Genomic DNA, 21,603 nt, shown 5'->3' with positions numbered 1-21,603 from the left:
AGATCTTCACTGTAATTGTAAAACAGGGGGGAGGAAGTATCTTAGGGTCATATTCCACCTGGTCTTCCCAGGGGAGTGAGCATGAAGCATTCTTTTTCTGACTGGATAGGAGCTGTGCCACCTCCAGGAAAGCAGCACAAAGGCTCTGTCTCCAGGGTGGAAATAGCTGCCTGAAGCTCCTGGTTTGTGGATGTGCATCAGCAGAGACAGCTGACAGAGGGAGGTGCAATTGGGTTCATCTCTGTGTCAGCAACAAGACCAAGGGTACAGAAGTCATCATGCACCAAACTGTCCATGTGGCCTCACTCCCCAGCAGAACAGGACACTCCTCAGTGAGAGATGGTAGTTTTCTCTTTCCAGAGATTATCCATATTCATACAGATTTTGCATTCTAGCATCTTATGTGAAGAAATATTCTGCGTCCTTGAGGCAAATTTTCCTTGAACCGTCACAACCCCACTGCCTTCACCTCTTCACCGTCATGAATGGGGGCTGCTATCATCGTTAGTACTTTTGCAATCATTCCTTTGTTTCATGAATGAATAGTTTAATAGTGCTTTAGCAAAGAGTTGTGCTGTGTCCTTTAAATGAAGGATGCTGAGATTTGTTTTGTAATCACGATATTCTGGGGAAAGAATGATTCTTGTTTGGAGGTGAGAAGCACTAACAACAGGGATTCCATTCTTTACCAACCCCTTCTCCTCCCCAGCCAAGAGCTGAACATTCTCTTAGCTTGACTGTCATAGTTATAGCTTTGACTATGGTTTTTTGGAAGACATGGAGTTTTTTTCATTTTAAAGCTCTGTCTTAACTGCTAGACAACCATCATTCCATCTTTGTATCCACCTATAAAAAAATAGCAAAGTTTTTAAGGAAGTAAATAAAGAGCTTTCAAAATTTTTATAATTTATTGATTCTGGTGTTATTGTGACTGTGCTGTTAATGCTTACATTATTTGCATATAAAAATATATAACTGACTTATTAACATACATACTTATTAACAGTGTTTGTACAATGGTGACAAAACTGTACCTGCATCATGAAAAATTCATGTGGTCTGTTAGAAAATCTTTATTGTTCAATGAATTAGAAGATTTACACAAATGTATGCATTGTAGTCAGCTGTACATTTCCAGCTCTTTGTGCTTCTTCATAAGTCTTGAAATACTTGTTTCCTCAAATTTTCAGTTCTTGAATGATTTTATTCCTTCAGAATCTGAAATGTTTGTGTCTGTAGAAATATTTTTCTAACCCTCTTGATCAGAAAGCAAAAGCACTAGAGCGTCAAAAACCAGAAATCTTAACCTTTTTTTATAGTGGTGAGAAATACAGGTAGAACTGAAAATTTGAGCAGGTTGTACTACATTATTTTTAAGAAACAAAGAATTAATCCTCCTAAGTGAAAATCAATGTCCTCTTAATGGCACATCTGTAATTAAGTTCTTCTGAATCTGCTGTACATTTAGACTATGACCATTTCATGTAAGTCTGGGAATATGGGGAAGTCTTAAAGATTTTGCAGAGGGGCTAGAAAGCAAAAACAATTAGAGACAGTGCTTTAAATTATGGAGCTATAAAAAGATGTGGGTATAAATGTTCCCATTTTCAGGGCTGCAAAAGAAATTTCTATTGAAGTCAAGCAAAAAGGAAAGAGAAAACCAAAAGACAAATTCTAATGAAAGCACTTTTCAGATCAGCTATATTAATTAACCATAAAAATGCAGATTATGGATACTTTAGACAGCATTAAATCCTCCTCACACAAAACTTGTGGCCACAAAAACCTTATTCAGCAATATGGAAGAGAATTTTCTTCTCGTCTAGATAAACATTTAATTCTTTCCAGACAGCCCAGATTGTAGACTTGTGTGTATATATCCCCATGAGTGATTTTTCTAACTTGGCTTTTTTGAATGTGTAACATTTGGAACTCAATATACACATACTGCAAGCACTCACACAATACATGCCAGATCAATATTTCATGTTTACAAAATGATTTTTTTCAGCAGAGCAACACTTTATCTCCTCTAGTCCTTCATCCTCCCTGTCAAATCCCTAACACAGAAAAGTCATTTTTAAATTAAGAAGTCATTTCTTTCTCCTTTTAGATACAGTAATAGTTTTCTAGTTGCAATGTGGCATGACTCAATGTGGTATGCAATGAACCAAGCAAACTTGTGCCTCTCACTTTGCTGTTGTGCAGTGGGCCAGTTCTGTGAGCCCTGTGGCTTTCCTCATCTTAAGTGCTGAACTTTTGATCAACCCTGAGGGAAAAATGTAAGAAAAAATAATGGGCTATGAGGTCTTTTTTAGCTTGGAAGAAAGCCTCCTCCAGGCAGCAAAGGAAATAAACTAAAAGGCTCTGGTAGTGGCAAAAGAATTAGCTTCCTTCAAATTTCTTTGCTGGATTAAGTACAAAATCTTGATATGGTAGGTGAGACCAAAAGTTACCCTGACAGAAATACACCCTACAAATTCAGGAGAGATTCAGCCACACACTTGGATGCAGAGATTGTGTGATGAGGTGTGCTGCATCTTACAGTGGAAAGGTTGGAGCACATGGATGTGGTTCCCCAGGTGCTCCCAAGGATAGCCCAAAACAGACTGTGGTCACTGACACAGAACTAGGGGACTTACAGGGCCATGCTGCACCTCAAAGAGATGGATGGAAAAGTGAGTTAAATACTTACTGTCCCTTTAGTACCTTCTGGACAGTGTGGAGGGACATACACATTGGCACATGAACATTTTGGGTGTGCTGCACCAGAAAGAAAAGTTTTTTTCTGCAGGAATAATCAACAGAGCACAAAAGGGTATGAGGAGTTTCGTATGAGAATATATATATTTTTATTGTTTTCCTTGGTCTTAAGAACAAATGAATCTCGAGAATCTGAAAAACTATGGACAGTTTCTCAAGCATGTATGATTATCCCAGGCACCATGCTGCAAGTCTCTAGATGCAAATGCACTAAACCAGGCTTTTTCAAGCAGTGACCCTAGTGGCATTTCCTTAATGGCCCTGTAACTTTTGAGCCTGGCTGCTAATCTAGGGTATTTTATACAGATTTGTAATTGTGAATTCAAAAATGCAATAGCTGATACAAAGTGGGATCACAATAATCCTCTTTCTTTGCCCAAGACTTCTGTCAGAGGTGTTCTGTTAGAGCATTTTGCTGCAGAATGCAGCTTTAAGGCAAAAACTACGTCTGAATTTTAGTGCTTGGGTTTCAGACACATGACAGAGAAAGCCTTCATCTGCAAGCAAATTTCTAAAATAACTAATTCCCATTCTTTTGTTCTCTCCTTGAAGCTAGAAAATGTTGCAGCACTCTAGCTTCAAGTTTTCAAGAAAATCTTTCCAGAAGACAGTTCTTTAATCATAAATTTAAGCACCACCTGTCTCATGCAGAGCTAAACTTTGGAAACCATCCATGAAACCTTCTGATTCTGTGAAAATTATGTTAGTTTCAAATGTGGCCTCCAGAACAGATATAAATGAGATGCATGCAGAAGGAGGAATGGGAGTTTGTTAAGAAGTTGCAGTTTAACATATCCCATGAACAGGTCATCGTGAGACAGTCACAAGTTTTCATTGTTTATTTCTTTACCTGCACTCCTGATTCTCTCACCCCAAGTTTATATATTGAACAGGGTTACACATTTTATTTCATGGTATGATACTTGGAAATAATCTAATAACCCAGAAAATAAGTAATGGGCACTGTAGGGGACTGAATTCCAAATACTTCAGAAGGGTCAGAATACATTATATGTTTCTTTTAAAGGAAGCACAGTATTCTAAAGCCTGAAAATTTATATTAAGTAGGAGGAAAAAAAAAGTCATTCTACCAATTCTCGTGGCAGAAGAAATTCTAGACATAAAAGCTAAGGAAAGTAAAAATAAGTTAGGTATTTTTAATCATTCCAGCATACTTTTTTAAAAATATGACTTCTTTAATCTCATTTGAAGTAGGCCCATTAAACCTAATGCACTGAACATTATGTGATCTGAATAAATTTGTGTCTATAGAGTTAGCCCCTCTAATGCAAAGTCATAAGGAAAAAATATAATAAACTAAGTCATTAATTCACTGCATCATCACTTCTCAGTAGCTGAACACTTCCTGAGTGCTATAAATTTTTGTTGCTTGTTTTATCTATCTCGACTGATCTTATTGGCATAAAATACTACTGGGGTAGAGTAAGATTTTTGGAAGCTTTCATACAACTATAACAAGTTCCTTACAAGTCACAAGTAATCAGTTTGTCTGTTTAAAAATGATAAAGATCTGTTCTTGGATCAGATGCCAAACTTCTTTTCAGATATTTTCTATTTGCTCTTCAAATGTACTTGGATAGTATAACTATGCATATATCTGTTTCTCAGATAGAGTGAAGATGCTGTGTTATTTGGATTGGAAAGATGGTGGGTTTTATTCAGAACTACTCTTAGCAGGTCAGTCCCCAGCCTGTGCTGGTATTTGGGGTTACTCCTCTCCAGGTGCAGGACCCTGCCCTTGCCCTTGCTGAGCCTCACTAAGTTTCCCTCTGCCCAACTCTCCAGCCTATCAAGGTCCCACGGAATGGCAGCACAGCCTTCAGGTGGATCAGCCACTCCCCCAGGTTTGTACCACCAGAAAAGTTGCTGAGGATACACTCTGTCCCATTGTTCAGGTCACTGATAAATAAACTGAAATAGACTGGGCTCACTATCGGTGAATGCCACCCACAGAATGCCACAGACTGCAGACGTCCTACTCTGCTAAGCTATGAGCTCTGCCATTCAGCCAGCTCTTGATCCACCTCACTGTCCATCCATCTAACCCACATTTCCTGAGCTCACCTGCAAGGATATCATGGGACACAGTGCAAAACCCTTGTGAAGTCAAGGTGGACAAATCTGCTGCTCTCTCCTCGTCGATCCATCCTGCCATGTCATCTCAGAAGGCTGTCAGATTGTTTCAGCTTGATTTCCCCTTGACGAGTCCATGCTGACTATTCATGATGACCATCTTTTCTTTTATATCCCTGGTGACGACCTCCAGAACGACCTTTTCCATAATCATTGTAGGGATGGAGGTGAGGCTGACTAACTGATAGTTTCCTGGGTTCTTGTTCTTACCCTTTTTGAAGAGAGAAGTAACACTGACATTCCTCCAGTCATCAGGCATCTCTCCCATTCTCCATGATTTTTCAAAGATTGTGGAGAGCAACAGAACAACAACATCTGCCAGCTTCTTCAGCAGTCATGAGTGCATTCCATCAGAGCCCATGGGTGTTAAGTCTGCCTAAGTGTGATGACTCACAGAACCCCAAAAAAACTGATTCTTCTTTTTCTCAAAAAAGGATAGCTGTAAGACCATCACCTAATTATGGTAGTTGACATAAAATGAGAGGAGGACAAGAAATGTCCTCTAATTTCCTCCCATTAAAGCCCTTCTACATTGCATAGAATAATATTCATCAGGAAGGAAAAGGAGACCAGGTGTAATGTACTTAGATTGTACAGAGGCCCCCCTGTGGCACAGAGGACGCAGATTCCAGTTCCTGCTCTTCCTCTGCAATTTTCCTCCTATGCAATTTTGCAGTTATCATTCAATGTCTTTGAAAAACTGACCTCTGTCTGATATCATAGGCCTCTCTCTCTGTATGGATGCATCATACTGTTACAGAAATATTGGAAATACTGTCCTAGCAGCTCTCCAGAACTCCGTGTGCTGGGAAACATCTGAATACCAAAGATTAAATAACACTGACAGCGATAATTTATTACTTTTAGTTTGGCTGATGAGCGTGAGGAGAGGTGATAGGTAAAAGTGACTGTACTTGTTACAATAATTTTCTGACATGCAAGTTTTCCTCTATTCTTGAGACTGTAGAAGACGAGTGGCAAGATATCAGTTTTTTGTTTTTTCAGAGTTTTTTATTGCTATACATTTTTAGAGAGCAGCTGTACTTCAAATGTCCATGAGGAAGGAAGGTGGAGGGGATGCTGTGAACTGGTGGCAGACAAGTGTCAATGCATGTTCAGTGAAAATGTAAGTGATGAGCCAGGAGGGTCCTTTCTCAACTAATCTGGCCCACTTTTTCTTCTCTCCTGCTGACAAGACAAGCATCAGAAACTTTCATCAAGCCTGCCTACACTCAGGGAACATCAGCAGGAAATTTAGCAAATAATTAGCAATCAGAGTTTACTTGTGAAGAATCAAGTTGCAGAAATTCTTTTTTCCATCTCAAGGTAGCAGGTTGATAATGAGGACTTCCAGTCTGACATAAATCCTTGTTTTCTCATTGCTTCTTTTTCTGTTAGTCTGAAGATTACAACTAAAAAAAAAAAAAAAAACCAAAACCAAAAAAACACACTCATATTTCTAGGTTTGATTTTTTTGTCCTTTGATGAGGATACTCAGCATGGTTAGTCTAATTATTTTCTTCCCACTGTCTCTTATTGTCAGCCAAAATGACGAGTTTGCATAGGTAATGGTTTACACAAACTGCTTGCTCTCTCATCTCTGCCAAGATAGTGCTTTCAAGGGACCAGTGCCAAGTGGAGGCTGTGTAAGAGATCAAGCACCCACAATTTCCACTAATTCATTAGCAAATTACAGGTATATATTTTCTATCAGGACTAGACCCTCTCTGTACAGCTCAAAGCTTAATACATGAAACTCTGCCTAGTGCATCATTCTCTCAACCTCATTAAACACTCTATTACTTTTATCTTGCACCCAGGATTATACCAGGAGAAGAAAATGATGGCTAAACACATTTAAAACGCACCAGAATTGTGATGTTGTTGGTAATGGAAGAGCTATCTATCGATTCTGCTTTTCCAGGGAAACTAGGAGGGTGGCAAACTGTCACCAGTCTGCCTGGTGGTAATCAGCTTAAGGAATAATGAGAGACCTATTTCTACTTGAATCTTCAGTAAGATTCCCATTCATTTTAGAAGGTCAGGGATTTCTGCAAATATGTCCATGTATTTTTCTGCACATTTGCTTACATAGCAGGCACATGAGTTATAATGTCAGAAGCATAAAAATGACTACATATATCTGTGCTGAACCCTTGCCTCAGAGTTAATGGTCTATTTACAGAGTGAGTCAAGTTCATTTCCCATACAGCTCAGAGCAATTTTTTTTTTAGGTTTGGCCAAAGGTATGGAGAAGGTATGGAGAAGGAATGATGCAGAGTTTACTGGGATTAGGAGTGGAGTCATCTGGAACAATTTGGTCCTGAGAATATATGTGATAGAGCTATGTAAAATCTGACTTCCTGAAGATTACAGAAGTCAAAATTGGCAGGATGTGCACAGGGATTTCTGAAATATATAATTTGTGCTTTTCAAACACATTTTGAAGAATATGGCTTATATTGTAACTTCTGAGCTACCTTTTTCCCATGGTCACAAATAAAAACTTTTGTTAAAAGCAGAAGATTCATTTAAATTCAAGATACACTGTTGATTTCACTTCACATTCCCACTAGCCTACATTTTAATGATCAAATAAACATCAGAAAAATAAAATCTAGACAGGTTCAAACAAAAACGGTAATAACTGTCATTAATATTCAGGAGAAATTCCATTTTCTTTTTAAAAAAGTACATTCACTCTATTAAATTTATTTCATTTTCTAATTATTAAAGATAACAAGAAGTTGGACTGGAAAGGAAATGTTTTCACAGGACAAGCAAGCTGACCAGACTTGATCATGGTGCCTGCCCTGCCTCCTCCAGAAGAACCATTGCCAGTTTTATATTCAGCATTTGCCTTTCCAGGATTATTTGTAATCATACAGTGTCTTTCACCTGAGGGTCTCAAATGGTTTAAAAGCAATTTAATCTATCATTGCTCACATGCTGCTGGCAGGCTTGTTCCCCACTCTGCTCACCCCAGCTGCCAGCCTGCAATCCATCTCTTGGTGGACTTTCAAACTGGAGCTGTCATTCCCAGGCACGGGAGGTGTTCCCTGAACACAACCCTAAAGCTCCTTCACTGATCTCCCTCAAGCCCTCTTGGAAAAGCACCTTTGCCATGATGTCAGTAACATTAAAGCAAACAGAGATTTGGCAATTATGTTTGTTGCTGAAGTGTTGAGGCTACTGCCTGTTGTGCCAGCCAGAAACACACTTCTGAACCTCCTGTATCCAGTTATTTGTTCACTTCTCCATGGACTGTAAGTTGCCTGAGGTAGGCATGACTTTTTTATTCTGAGCCTATGAATCATTAAGAAGTTTAGGTCCAGGTATGTAACTTCAGACTCCTAGATGCTATGACCTTGCAAATATTCTACAAATAAGTAATAAATCTGAAAAATGTAAATTATCTTTCCAGATGTGAGGAAATGAGAAGCCAGACTCTAGTTAACGTTCTGAGTACTTAATCACAGTCTTTGAGGATCCTTGAGCATACCCAATATAGCTGAAGGTGCAATTTGAGTGATAAATTATGGAGTGCATAACAGTAATTTTTAGTATTCACAAACCCAGTATATTCATATTCAGAAAATCACTCTCTTTATATGAAAGAGAAGTAAATGACCCCTTGGATCTATGACAACTTTTACCACTAATCTAATATATTTACTAGCCACATAACACTGGAGCATTGAGAACCAGAGGTACCAACCAGTGAAGTGACTGGAAAGAGTCCCATTGAATTGGACAGAATTTAAATCAGGCCTGAAGCCAATTAAGAAAACTGGACATTGCTTGACCAGCACAGCATTTCTGCTGCTTTCCAGTGTCTGACCATATTCATTAAAATTTAAATGGAAACACTTTTAAATTGGTGCTGACACTGCTTTAGCACCATAACACTGTGAAATTTTCACTTACTATTGGCTTTTAATTTCTGAGATATTCCCATTAAGAGTAATGTCTATTATTTGGAAGGGTAATATGGAAAGAAATGAACAGTTTGCATTAACTCTGCCATTGTGAGCTGGTAAGTATCAACAGATGCCTTAATGAGGCAATGGCACGAATCCTGGACACAACTATTTATTCAGCCTATTCATTATTGACTTTTTATATGCATCTATTTAAAAAGAAGAAAAAATCATGCAGCATACTTACTTGTTTAGTATCATGCTCTAGCAGGTTTTTGGACTTCTCTTTTCCTTGACTCACTACCCCTCCACGACAGAAGAAGATTTCTTCTTCCTTCTTAATTCATGGTTCACAGCAGACAGATGAAATTTTTCATTAAGAATATGTATGTTCCTAGTCAGGTTGATAGGCACAAGTAGCCAAAAGGAGCAAAGGTACTGAATCTAACTCATGTCCATTATGTCCAAGGTACTAATCTTACTAAATCTTTAAATGCCCACATGCAATCATCCGTAAGTATCCCAAACTTGATGTCTGCTTGTGAGTAATTAGAGAAAATTAATTTGAAAAGTGCAGGTGGGTGTCTCATCATAGCTGTAAAAGCTGGCCACACAACTGCCCATGAGAATGAGTAAATTAGACTAATTGCCTGAAAGAGAGGTCACTAATAAAGAGGTTTTAACATGGACTGAAAAACAAGGTAGTAATAAGTCTATCTGTAAGATCTCTTTCATCTGTACCTCAGGGGTGATGACTCATTTATTTTGAAAACTAGAAATCTGGAGCTTTTAGAAAGTTGGGGATTTTTATTCCATTTTCTCTGTTTTAACATATCTTGCATTTATTGCTATCAATATTGTGTAGGTGAATGGCACAAAGACAGCAGGAAGGGAAACCTGTTCTTTGAAGAATGCTGAACAATGAAATGTTGTTTTGATCAAAATAGTGTTTTGTTATTTTGATGTGTTTTCTGCCCCACAAAATTGTGCTCACATCTGCCAGGACGTGTGTGAACAAAAGTAGACTAAAACAAAAAGGGAGCTGGTGGAAGTGGTTTGCTCAGCAAATGCAATTTTTTTGTTATTACAAAAATGTCTCATTCTCTCCTGAACTTAAATCAAGACCTTTTCTTCTGTATTTGATTGACTGGCAGAGAGCAAATAAGTGGTCACAATGCTGATATCAGAATGACCAAGAATCTGAGCATCCAGGCAGTCATCTAGGAAATGAGTATTGTGGCTTCTATTTTTATTTTAAAACTTGTTCTACTGGAACTGAAATTAAAATCCCTGTTGGTTATAGCTTCAATTTCACATATCTTGTACTTATTTTTCACCCTATTCATTAGCTTGTTTAGAACCTGAATTCAAGGGGAATTTCAACAGTGACTTCAGTGGGAGAAGTGTCAGATCATTAAGCCTCAGTACTTTTGAAAGTATGTTTTAAAAGCCATCCAGAAGGGAGCCATGGGAGACAAACTAAATGAAGTGACTTTACCTTACTTCAAAGCTCAGGAAATGGAAAAAAAAAAAAAGAAAGTCTGCTTTTTTTCTTCTTTAAATGCAGAATCATGTACAGCCTGAAGGAAATATTTTAGGAACTCAGACAACTGAAATCCTGCTCTGATGGTGTTCAGTATGATATCAATACTGGGTCTAATCGATGGCATGCTTACATCAGCTCTGCTACCTGATTAATTAATTTGCTGATATCTGGTGCTCTCCAAATCAGACTCATTTCTTCCAGTCCAGATCTGAAAATCTTTCCTTTATTTTTTTTTTTACTTAAATTATTCTTGCTGTCTTTAGTGTTCCCCTTTGATTCTAGCATGATGCTAGCTTGCATAACAACCCTAGTATTTTTCTCTTGGTCCTTTGCACCTCCTGCTTCCTACTTCTCTTCCTCTTGCATGCTACCATCATTATTAATCATCTCCCTTCATATGGCCTTTGCTCTAATAATAATTTTGCTGTAACATATACTTGAATTGTCCCTGATCATCTTCTTTCCCATGCCATTTGCATCTCCTGTAGTTTTTTGCTCTGCATGCAGCAGTTCCAAGCTCACTTCTTCTATCTCTTGCTTCTGCATATGGAAATGGTTGATGGTTTTATGTAGCCAGAGACCTCAATGCATTGCTCTACCATCTAAACCACCCAGCTTTGTAAAGAATATGAAAAGTTATGTTGAAACAACCTTCCTTCAAAAGTGCCTTACATGCCAGAGGCTGAGCAGTGACTTTGATGGAGGAAAACCCAGGAGGTCAGAAATTACCTGACACCAGCAGGGCTTGAGGGTTTGTTAAGTTTTAGTCTGTCCTTTCAGTATTTGGGATCTCCTGGGCAAAAGGAACGCCTCTTGCTGCCGCTGTTCACCAGGTTTTCTATTGAATGGGCTCATTGGTTTCCCATGGCATGTCCAAAGAGAAGAGAGAAAAGCAAAATCACTTCTGCCTGTTCCCACTTAGCAGTAACACTACCGTGGGCCTGGGAAGTGCAGGCAGACAGCCAGATTTTGAGCTTCATTTCCCTTCTGCCCTCTGATGCAGATTTATTTATGCAAGTGCTTTTTGAAGCAGCAGCCCATCACCTTTAAGTGCTTCCCTGATCACCCGCTGATTTCTCCAGCCTGTCTTTCCTCAACAGTTAGGGCAGCACTAGACCTGTGAGTGATTTAGAAAGAAAGGAAATGCTAATGGAGAAGCAAATACAGATGGGAGGTATTGGGTATATTTTCTCCCTTCCCAAACCAAAGGTCAAGCATACATTACCAGTCTGAATAACCTTCAGATAAAGAAAACCACTACTTGGGAAAGCAAAAAATAATGCCTTTAAAACATTGCCTTGAACTTACGTTGCAAAATGGTGACTAATAGGCCTAAAGATACTTTGGAATTTCTGTGTCATATCTGAAGGAAGAAGCCTTTATTCCTCAGAACCAGCTGAGGACTTGTCAGCCTGAAAGAATTTACTGCCTATGCGAACAATTTCTACAAATTGTGACAGTTGGCCTAAAAAAACCTTATCTCTTCTTATATACCTTGCTGAACACGGCAAGCAATGGTTACAGAGAGGTGTGTGATTGTACAGAGCTGTGTGCAAAAGGCACACCAGCTTAGAGAGCCTGCAAAATGCTATTTTTTTTATAAAGCTTTGTGGAAGTTTGCAATGGGAGACATTGATAAGAAAAGACCAGTTGGTATAAGTGCATCACTGTAATCAACTACAGCTTAATATTATGGGCATCACTGTTACCCAAATGTTGGATCTGGATGCAAACCAGGAGACTGCATATTCCTTATTACACTACAAATTTCTCACTAGAAGCACATACCTGCCAGACTAGACACTAGACTGCCATATCTGGGTCTGTGACACTGCCTCCTGATAAGCTGTGGCAATCAATTGCTTTGTTTTTTTCTGTTGAATGCCCACCAGTCCTGTTCATCTTGTATTTATTCTGCAGACAAGTACCAAGAGTAATTCCTGCAAGAGGTATATCTCAGCAGGTTCAAAAGCTGGATTAAAATGAGTTATAAGCATTTATGGAACTTAAAACAAGACCTTCCTTTAGATTTCTAGAATCATAACAAAATTGTCCTCAAAGAACAATCTAGGAGCAATCATGGAGTTTGAATCAGTGACAGAAAGTAAGCACAACATCAGTGTCATACAACAGCAACAATATTTTGAGATGATTGATAGGAAAAGCACTTCCCGGAGGTGATTGTGGCAGGTGCCCATTAATTCGGTTCTCCAGCTGCCACTTTGAGTCATAAACCTGCCAGGAAGAAGGGACCACAAGTGGCCACCTATTCCCTCCTCAGAAACAGGCTTAAGCTTATGCTTTGGCCAGTCTAAGCGTGCATGGCCTGCTTTTGCATTCCCCCACTGAACAGGACTCCCTTACCAGACTCCTCAGTTTTATTTCTAACATTCAACTTAAATCTCCCTTGCAGCCAATTTAGTCAATTTGTTTTCTCTTTGTAATAACTTTTTCAGTTATTCAAAGACTGCTACCTTGTCCCACATTTATCCTGCTCTCTCCTACCTTAATAAAAGTATATTCATTTAATGCATTCATAGGCCACGTTGCTTGATTATCTGATATTTTTACAGTTCTTTTTTGGGTTCTCTTCAACTGTGTTTTTTTAATGGACACATTATTCCAGGCAACAATCTCTCAAGACAAATAGAAGAGAACAGATTTCTCCTCTGTCTTCTGTATAACAAACTTACAGTACCATCCTATAATTACAATGTCCAGTATGTAAATGCTGCTTTTTCACCCTGTTTTCCCAGTCTCTGTCTTAAGAAATGTCTTTCAGTTTAATCCTAGAATAAAACAAAATCTTAACTTGTACCCCAGCAGGCCTATTTTTAAGTCTGTTGGGAAATCCCAATTATGTCTTTGCTATGCTTACAGTCTCTGTGAAAATTACAGTATTCTCAAAATGTCACAGGAGAAATTCTGTGTTGTAGGATTTTAGGGGAAACTCTTTCTATTACCATTCTTTGACTTGTTTAAAAAAACACAAGGATGATGGACTCTGTCATTTGGGGGAGCAGATCCCATCCCATGGTGAGCATGTGTCTTGTAAAGTCAATATTAATAGCTCTCTAGATACAACCATTGTCATCAAGAAGGTGAACATCCATGTCATTAAGAATCAGATATAACTGAAAGCAGTGAGTGAGAAAAGATGGTCAGTAAGAGACAAGACATCAAAAAGCCAGTAGACTTTGCCATCTCTTTTCTAGTCCTTCAAGGGAAGGTTTCATGAGCAAAGTTGCATATCCATATCTTTTCTACACTGGAAGAGGAAAGTGAATTTTTCTTCACAGAATCACAGAATGGATAAGGTTTAAAGGACCACAGATGGTCACCAGTTCAACTTCCCTGCTCAAGCAGGGCCATCCTAGAGCACAAGGCACAGGGTTGCATGCAGATGGTTCTCGAATATCTCCAGTGAGGGAGACTCCACAACCTCTCTGGACAACCTGTTCCACTGCAAGGTCACCTGCACAGTCAAATTCTTTCTCATATTCAGGTGCGATTTCCTGCAAATCAGTCTCTGCCCATTGCCTCTTTTCCCACTGGGAAAAGAGCTTGGCAGCCCTGAGCAGAGCCTGGCTCCATCCTCCTGGCACCCTCCCTTCAGACACTGACAGACATCGATGAAGTCTCCTCTGTTTTCTCTTCTCGAGGCTGAGCAGGCCCAGCTCCCTCAGCCTTTTCTCATAAGACAGATGCTCATGTCCTTTCATCATCTTCATTGCACACTGCTGGACATGCTCCATGAGCTCCGTGTCTCTCTTGTACTGAAGAGCCCAGAACTGGACACAGCTGTCCAGATGTGGCCTCAGTAGAGCTGAGTAGAGAGACAGGATCTCATCCCTTGACCTGCTGGCAATGTTCTCCATAATGCACCCCAGGGTACCATTGGCCCTCTTGGCCACAAGGGCACTGCTGGCTCAGGGACAGCTTGGTGTCCACCAGGACATCCAGGTCTTTTTCCACAGAGCTGCTTCCCAGCAGGTCAGCTCCCAGCCTGTGCTGGTGCCTGGGTTATTCCTCCATTGGTGCAGGACCCTGCATTTGCCCTCGTTGAATTACAGACTTCTTTTCTGCCCATCTCTCCAACTTCCTGAGGTTCTTCTCAAGGGCTGCACAGCTCTTGACTGGGTTTATTTATACTCTGACTACTGGTTCACCAAGAAACACTGTATGGACAGCATTCATGCAGCTTCAGTCAGAGTATCAAGGGAGCAGTCCTGATCAAGATATTGGCTTGTGTTAAAGAGGTTGAGTGAAAGATGAAGACAAAGAAACTATCCTGAGGCTATTCTTGTATTACAACCTATATAACAAAAATCCAACAATCTTACATTTCCTCAAAGATGAAGAGTAACTGAACACAGGAAAAATACTCTTGGGAAGATGGATGTAACAGCACAAACTGTTACCTGTTTCTATCTTGACCCAGGTGTCAAAATCCTTCCCTGAATCAGTTCCAATGAAGAGACCAGCTTTCCACCATATCTATCCAGTCCAATGCAAGGCTTACAGCTGAAGTAACTCAATTTCTTCCTAAGTGTGACCTCAGAATCTGGTTAGATGCCACTTTCCGTGATGCAGACAAGCCTTTAGAAATGCTTCATTTTCTCTGTCTGGACAGACAGTGAAAGTTACTATTTATTGAAACTGTAATGAGGAGGGAATTGTCTTTGAGAGGTTTTTGTTGAGTAGAAGCTATACATTCCCACTTTCCTTTTACTTTGCAGAAAACTCATTACTGTGGCATTGGCCACAGAGCAAAGTGTAATCTCTTTTGTCTTTTTCTTTGTCTCATTAAGAAAAGGCCCCACCTTTTTGTCATGATTTCTCCTTTTTGGTCTATGCAATTAATACTGAGGTCCTTGCAATGTTGTGTTTCTCAGACCATATTGGAAATAAACAGTCAGAAACACAGTCTTGGGAAGAAATCCAGGTCCCACCATCCACCAGCAGGCCCAAAAGAAATGTTCATCACTGCTTTCTGCTGTTCAGTCACTTGACTCTGGTTTCTCTGACTTTCTTTCTTGAAGAGTGCTCAGCCCCCGGCACCACATATTGTTCTGGCTCTGACAAGCCCTAACTCATAGGCCTTGAACTTGCTACTGAACCTAAAATTTCCAGTTCTATCTTTGTAGAGGGTCTTCTTTTTTTCATTTAGCTGATAGGAAATATGCTATAGACCAAAGACTATACCCTGTAGAACCTCTTCATATCTGAACAAGCTTCAGATGGCCTTCGGGGCCAGAAAATTGTCTACTTGACAAAAATACTTGAGGAACAAAAGAAGGAAGCCACAAGTAGGTGGAATAAAATCAGTAGCTCTGAATATTCAAAACTATTTGGGGAACTCTGAGCCCCAGTTGGAAAAGACACAGTTACTTTATATTCTGAGTGATAAAAATTTATGATTTAATATGATTAGTAATCATATTAACTTATAAACATGAGAAATGTGCTAGCCAGCATGTTTTAAAACACATGCAATTTCCTTACCCAAAGGAAAGTATGTAAGTTCCATGCAAGGTAAATTTCATGTTAAAAGAAGGTCAGACTACGTCAGAAGCTAACAAATTCAAAGGAACTCACTATTTCACACTGGCAACAAATCTATTTTTCCAAGTTCCTTGCAAGCAATGCAAACAGAGTTGACAAAATATGTTTGATTAAACAGTAAATAAATGGAGCATTCCTTTCTTAAGAAAGGCTTGTGAATTGGTGTGTCCATGGAAGGGAATGGTTACTTCCTCATTTTTAAGGTAATAGAAACAAGGAGAGACAGTCAGACAGATTTAAACTTAACTTGATAAAAGGATTCAAGTACATAAATCAAACATTTTGTGTAAAGCAAAAAGCTAAGCTCCTTCATAAGGAGATGTTGCTCAGTTTGGCACTGTAGGAGAAATTACACAAACCATTGCCCACAGAAAATCCAGCATAATGAATAAAATTTGTCTTGAATTATTTATTTTTAGTGCTTTATTTTATCTTCTCTATCTTGCACGGCCTGGAAATTGTTCTTGATGAGAGCTTTTTGAGCATCTGAGTCTCAAATTAAAACAACACATTAATGTATTCTATACATAGAGGTAGAAAGATTAGAGTAGAGTGCTTAGAAATGCACTATATTCAACATTTTGCACTAATGGGACCACTAGTGTGCACCACTTTACTGCCTTAAAATATATCCGTAAGATACAGTGTTCTTGGTTGCATGATGACTGAATAAAATTTAATAGATGCAGAGAGACAGAGCAGAACTAATCCTTTCCAAAATACCAGTTCTATAATAAACTGCATTTGTTTTGAAATCTGATTAAAAACATGTCTTGCAGCACTAGCAAGACCTAGAAAGTGGAAAATCAAATGTAGTGTGGGCCATAAATTTCAAATGGCCGGATCACCTGTAATTGAAGTGATTTTTTTTTTTTCTTATTGAGGAAGGTTTTGTTGTTGGGGTTTTTCTTGTCTTTTTGTATCAGAGCCTGTTATCCTTTTAATACCTTGCAAAAGCCAAGCCTTCCTGTCTGTGGCAATAAAGAAGAAGCAATCCTCCTGAGTGTGTCTGTGCTGGGCTTCAATATCAGAGAAGAGGAGGAGTGATCTTCAGTCCAATATGCCACCACACCTTAATAAGTGATTGTGTCAGTGCAGCTTTCTTGTGTGCTCTTAGCCTGTCCCAAACAGCACACCAAGCTTAGTCCTTAGAGAGAGGGGATTTAAGAAACATATGCCACGATCAAAGAATCTACCTGTGAAGAGTTACCAGAGCTAAAGATGGGTAAAGGGCATGACAAAAAACAAGGTAAATACAACACTCATTTAAGCACTTAGTCTGTCTACAGTGGTCCAGTCTACTGCCAATCTGGTGGACTGAATGGACATTCAAACTGAGATCTGTGCCTTCTGGATTCCCTGCCAGACATGTCACACTAAATCACTACATTTCCTCTTCTATTTCAGTACATTTCTGTATATTAGGTTACATTATAGAACTATCTCATAAAGGGGAAGAGGATAGGAAAAGTGGTGCAAGATATATTTTCTTCCGAATGCAAAACATTTACCAGCATCTGTGGGTGGTACTACAAGTTTTGGCTACATCAAACTGAGTATCTTGATCAAAACACTATCTAAAATTAGTAAGGATAAGAAGAGCCACAGAGACAAATACTGTATTGAATTGGTGTTCATGCATTGCATACTGTGACATAGTTAAAGAGAACCAATTCTATTCTTATTTTGAATACAGAAATCAGTCCTGTGAATGTAGTTCAGGCTAAATTCTCCTACTACCATGTCTAAATAGGCCATATGGGAAATTTCCTTAAGCATTTTATTAATTTGTTTTCCCCCTATACCTCGCAGAAGACATGCTGAGAGCATCTTTCTGACAACAGACATGGAAAGGTGACCATAGGAGCCATCTGGAAGCTAATTCCTTCATAAAAGGCCCAAACACATGTACTTCTATAATTTTAGTCACTGTTTTCTTCAATATGTCCTTTGTTATCACTGCAGTCCAAACACACAATTAAGTTGCTGATGTTCTGTAACAGAACTACAGAGTGCTGAGTTTGCTTCCCTATTTTATTTTTTTCTTGGAAGAAATCTTTTTCAGAATAAGCAGATCTTTTATATGTGAAAATGTCCATTACTTCAAAAACTTGAAATTCCATCTGCAGAAAAGACATTTCAATTGATCCTTTCTCTCAGCTAACGTATTTAGGAAGCAGATTACAAGGAGAATATAAAATGGGGCCACACCTCAGAGTGAGTCCTATTTGTAGATACTGACTTGGTTACTCAGGCAGTGGGTTTATGCAGAAGATTTGTAAGTAGCCTGTAAATCATGCATCTAAGAGACCTCAGAAAAAAAACCTTTATGTTTTCTTAGAAGATAAACAAAAGTCCAAGGAAAGTTTAAGGAAAAGCAGGAGGGTTTGCTCCCTTACAGCATCTACCATCCCAGGAAAGATGCTCTGCAATCACAAAGTTTTGCTTCCCTCTTTTGAAGCTTATGATTCCTGCTCCTCCCCTCTCTGGATGGGAGAAGCTGACCTCTGGTAAGGTTTACCCTCTGTTCAGCACCACACACTGATTCAGACAGAGGCCTGCTGTAAGTTTCTCTCAAATATTTAACTTTCATTTTTATGAGGAAGATTATTTATAATGAATGTAAATGGAACTCCACCTGCAATTAGATAATCCTTGAATGTATCCCTCCAAAATCCCATCTCCCACAGTGTAAGCAGGCAAAAGACAAATGTAGAATCCCTGGCCAGGTCTATCTCACACATCTCAGTTTCATGGTTTTAAGATTTATAAGCCTAGGAGCAACCAAACTCTTTAGAGACCTTCTAGTCATGTCTCACAGGCTCTGAAATGCTTTATCAAATTCTTTATCTTTATCTGGTCATTCCTTCTTACCTTGCCTAACTCTGTGGCAGCACTAGAGGACCATATGGGGGAACAGCCAAGTTTTTACCTCAAAATCTTCATCAGTAAATGAGGAAGTCTTCACACTCTCTCTGTGTAGCAGAAAAGTAATCTGTCTCCTTACCCACCACTCTGTCAGACACTGCTTCTTTGTGCTTAATATACTTTGAGTAGGATATTCTAATTTCAGTTTTGGCAGGAGAAAAGGAGAAGAGATCCTGTCCATAAAAGCCACATGTAATAGCTTGCTGAACTCTTACAGGGAAACCAGTCAGACTGCAAGATGCAATAATAAGCTTCTCTCAAAATATATCTGATCATATAACAAGTTGATATATTAAAAATTAAATAAGCCTTGAAATATATAGCAATTTGCAGGCACTAGGGAGCATGCTTAATAAAGAGAATACATTAGCTGTTTCTGCTTTCTGATATCCAGTCTATATATACTGTAACATCTTTCTATTTTCCTCAGTGTGGGAGGACCAGACTTTGTGAACCTGCTTGTTAAAATCAGCCCTCAGTTCAGTCTGAGTGATGCATTTTTAGCTGTGCTTTGGTGTAAATATTGGTCTAATCAGCATCTGACAATTGCTGCCCAGGCCCCTGGGACACTGTACCTTGCGAATTCTTAAAACACAGCATGAATGTGGAATTTGATCCCTCCAGGAAGGGTAACAGGACCTGAGCAGGAGTCTAAGCTCTCCCAGGGGCCATGCAGCAATTCATGAGACTCAATAGTGTGACACTGGTTTGGGAGAGGTTGTGCTAACACCTCTATTCTATTCTTCAAGCACAGTCAATGCAAATCAAACATATCTCAGAGTTTTATGGAACTGCTTTCTAATGCAAGTTAGGAAAACAAAGGCACTTCAGAAATATCCTACTTGGTATCACCATCTTGTGGTTCCCAAACACACTTAAAAATCAGGCCCCTATGGGCACAGTTCTCACTGAAAATCATACACTGACTTTAGGTGAGGTATGAACTCACATGGATGCAATTCAAAGAAGGCCCCCTATGCTCATATTTCATGGAATAATTATTAATTGGAAAGGTGAGTGAGGAAGAAGGAGTCAAAAGACAAGCTCCCAACTTACCTTTAGGGCAAAGTTCCAAGCTCTCTCATGGTAGCTGTTCAAGTATTTTGCACAAAGAAAAGCCCTACCAAGAACCGAGAGTCTTTGGTTGATGTCCAAGACACCTGCTGAAGATGTGGGTGCCCCCCTCCCTCCAGGAGCAGAAGGCTTTGACCCAAGGGTGGGCTCAGCCCATGAGGACATGGTTAAAAGCAGGCATTGCTGCAGGTGCTGTCCTGCAGTGGCCTCTGCCTGTGCTGATGCCCCACAAGAGCAGCCTGAAGGCGGGTGAACTCAGCCAGATGGTTTGCTCTAGACAGACACAGGATCAGAGAGGGACCAACATTCTCCCACTTACCTACTGCAAGACTGGGTTAAAAATTTTAGGGCATTGTCATGTCATTCTTGGGGTGTGCATCCACAGCATTGTTCTTTTCCAATCATGCAGAAAGAAGTTGTCAGTCCACTACTTTTCAGTACTTTACCCTTTTATTTTTGCAAAGCTGCATGGGAAATGGTAGGTATATGAATGTGTCTCAGAGAAGTTAAATGAAACGACTGTGCATTGGGCTTGTGCAGTTTCCTTCCTGTCACATTCAAACCCATCAGCAGCCCAGTCCAAGCACACACAAGGCTAGGTTAGGGAACTCATCAGGCATGCTATCCTCGCCTTCTGACTTCCTCTTGGAAATAAAAACGGTGGCCCTAATGAGAATTAATTAGGGTTGGGGGTGGAGAGGGGGATCCATCATGGTTTTGTTTGTGTTGTTTGTTTTCTGTAAACCCATGGAGGGAAAAAAATCATATTACTTCTCTATGCGATATAGTAAACGTAATAAAAAGTGAACACATGGTAATTAGCTTCTCCATTAAGTATACCAAGCATAGACAATAGCAGTCGTGCAGCGCTGATTACAGACATTATCCTTGCCTGGACTTTTTTTTCCCACCATTCAATCAACACTGCTAAATAGAAACTTCAGTGTTCAATATTATAAGACACTAGCTGGCAGTTATACAAAGATGCTTTACACAATGTCATCTGGCTGCTTGCCTGATTCTCATATTACCTTCCTGTCTTGCCTTATACGCTAATACGCATGGCTGATTAGAAGAAAAATGCAGAAGCTGCTTCCTTCTCGTCTTGCTTTTTTTCTCCAGCTTCATGCCTTGAGGGAAAAAAGGAATCACATTTGCTAATTTCGCCTGCAGTGCTTAACCTGGGAATGGAACAATTCTGTTTCAATTCCTCATTAGTTATAACTCATACACAAACACTGCCTTGCACCAGACTAATTGGGCAGTCTTTGATTCCACTCTGAGAGAAATGGTGATTACTGTTGTTGTACAGGAGTCCTCCAGTAGCCTTGCTAAAGAGAGTCTCAGAGTACAAAATAAACATTTTAAAGGGCTGTACAGTATCCAGGGGTCAGATGTCTGGAAACAGGATTTCAGACTGAAAATCTCAGAAGCTCAAATGACTCTGGAAAATGTCGAGGAACTCTTAAGTGACTGTTTTTGGGTGGATTTGCTGATATCAGTAGATCCCTTGGGGAGTCACAGTAGAATTTCTCGAGGAAGATATGCCTTCTTGTGGGAAGAATAATTTTCACACATTAAAAAATGCGAGGTTTTGTACTCCTGTTTACATAGTTCTGTTATTCTTTGATTTCTTATGGTAAAGCTATATCA

General features: G+C 39.4%; 1 long non-coding RNA gene across 1 annotated transcript; it reads right to left on the bottom strand.

Annotated features, from left to right (window-relative positions):
* Nucleotides 1-889: 889 nt before the first annotated feature.
* On the bottom strand, nt 890-20,427 carry LOC148223887 (uncharacterized). The gene is made up of 2 exons (XR_015803029.1): nt 20,270-20,427; nt 890-6,329 (listed from the first exon to the last, which is right to left on the bottom strand). It is a non-coding gene; the product is annotated as an uncharacterized LOC148223887 (long non-coding RNA).
* Nucleotides 20,428-21,603: the final 1,176 nt, after the last annotated feature.

Source organism: Sturnus vulgaris, chromosome 4 (assembly GCF_052056855.1).
Source record: "Sturnus vulgaris isolate bStuVul1 chromosome 4, bStuVul1.hap1, whole genome shotgun sequence".
NCBI lineage: Eukaryota > Metazoa > Chordata > Aves > Passeriformes > Sturnidae > Sturnus > Sturnus vulgaris.
Note: the sequence above shows the minus strand (reverse complement) of the source record. Positions and strands in the feature narration are given on the sequence as shown.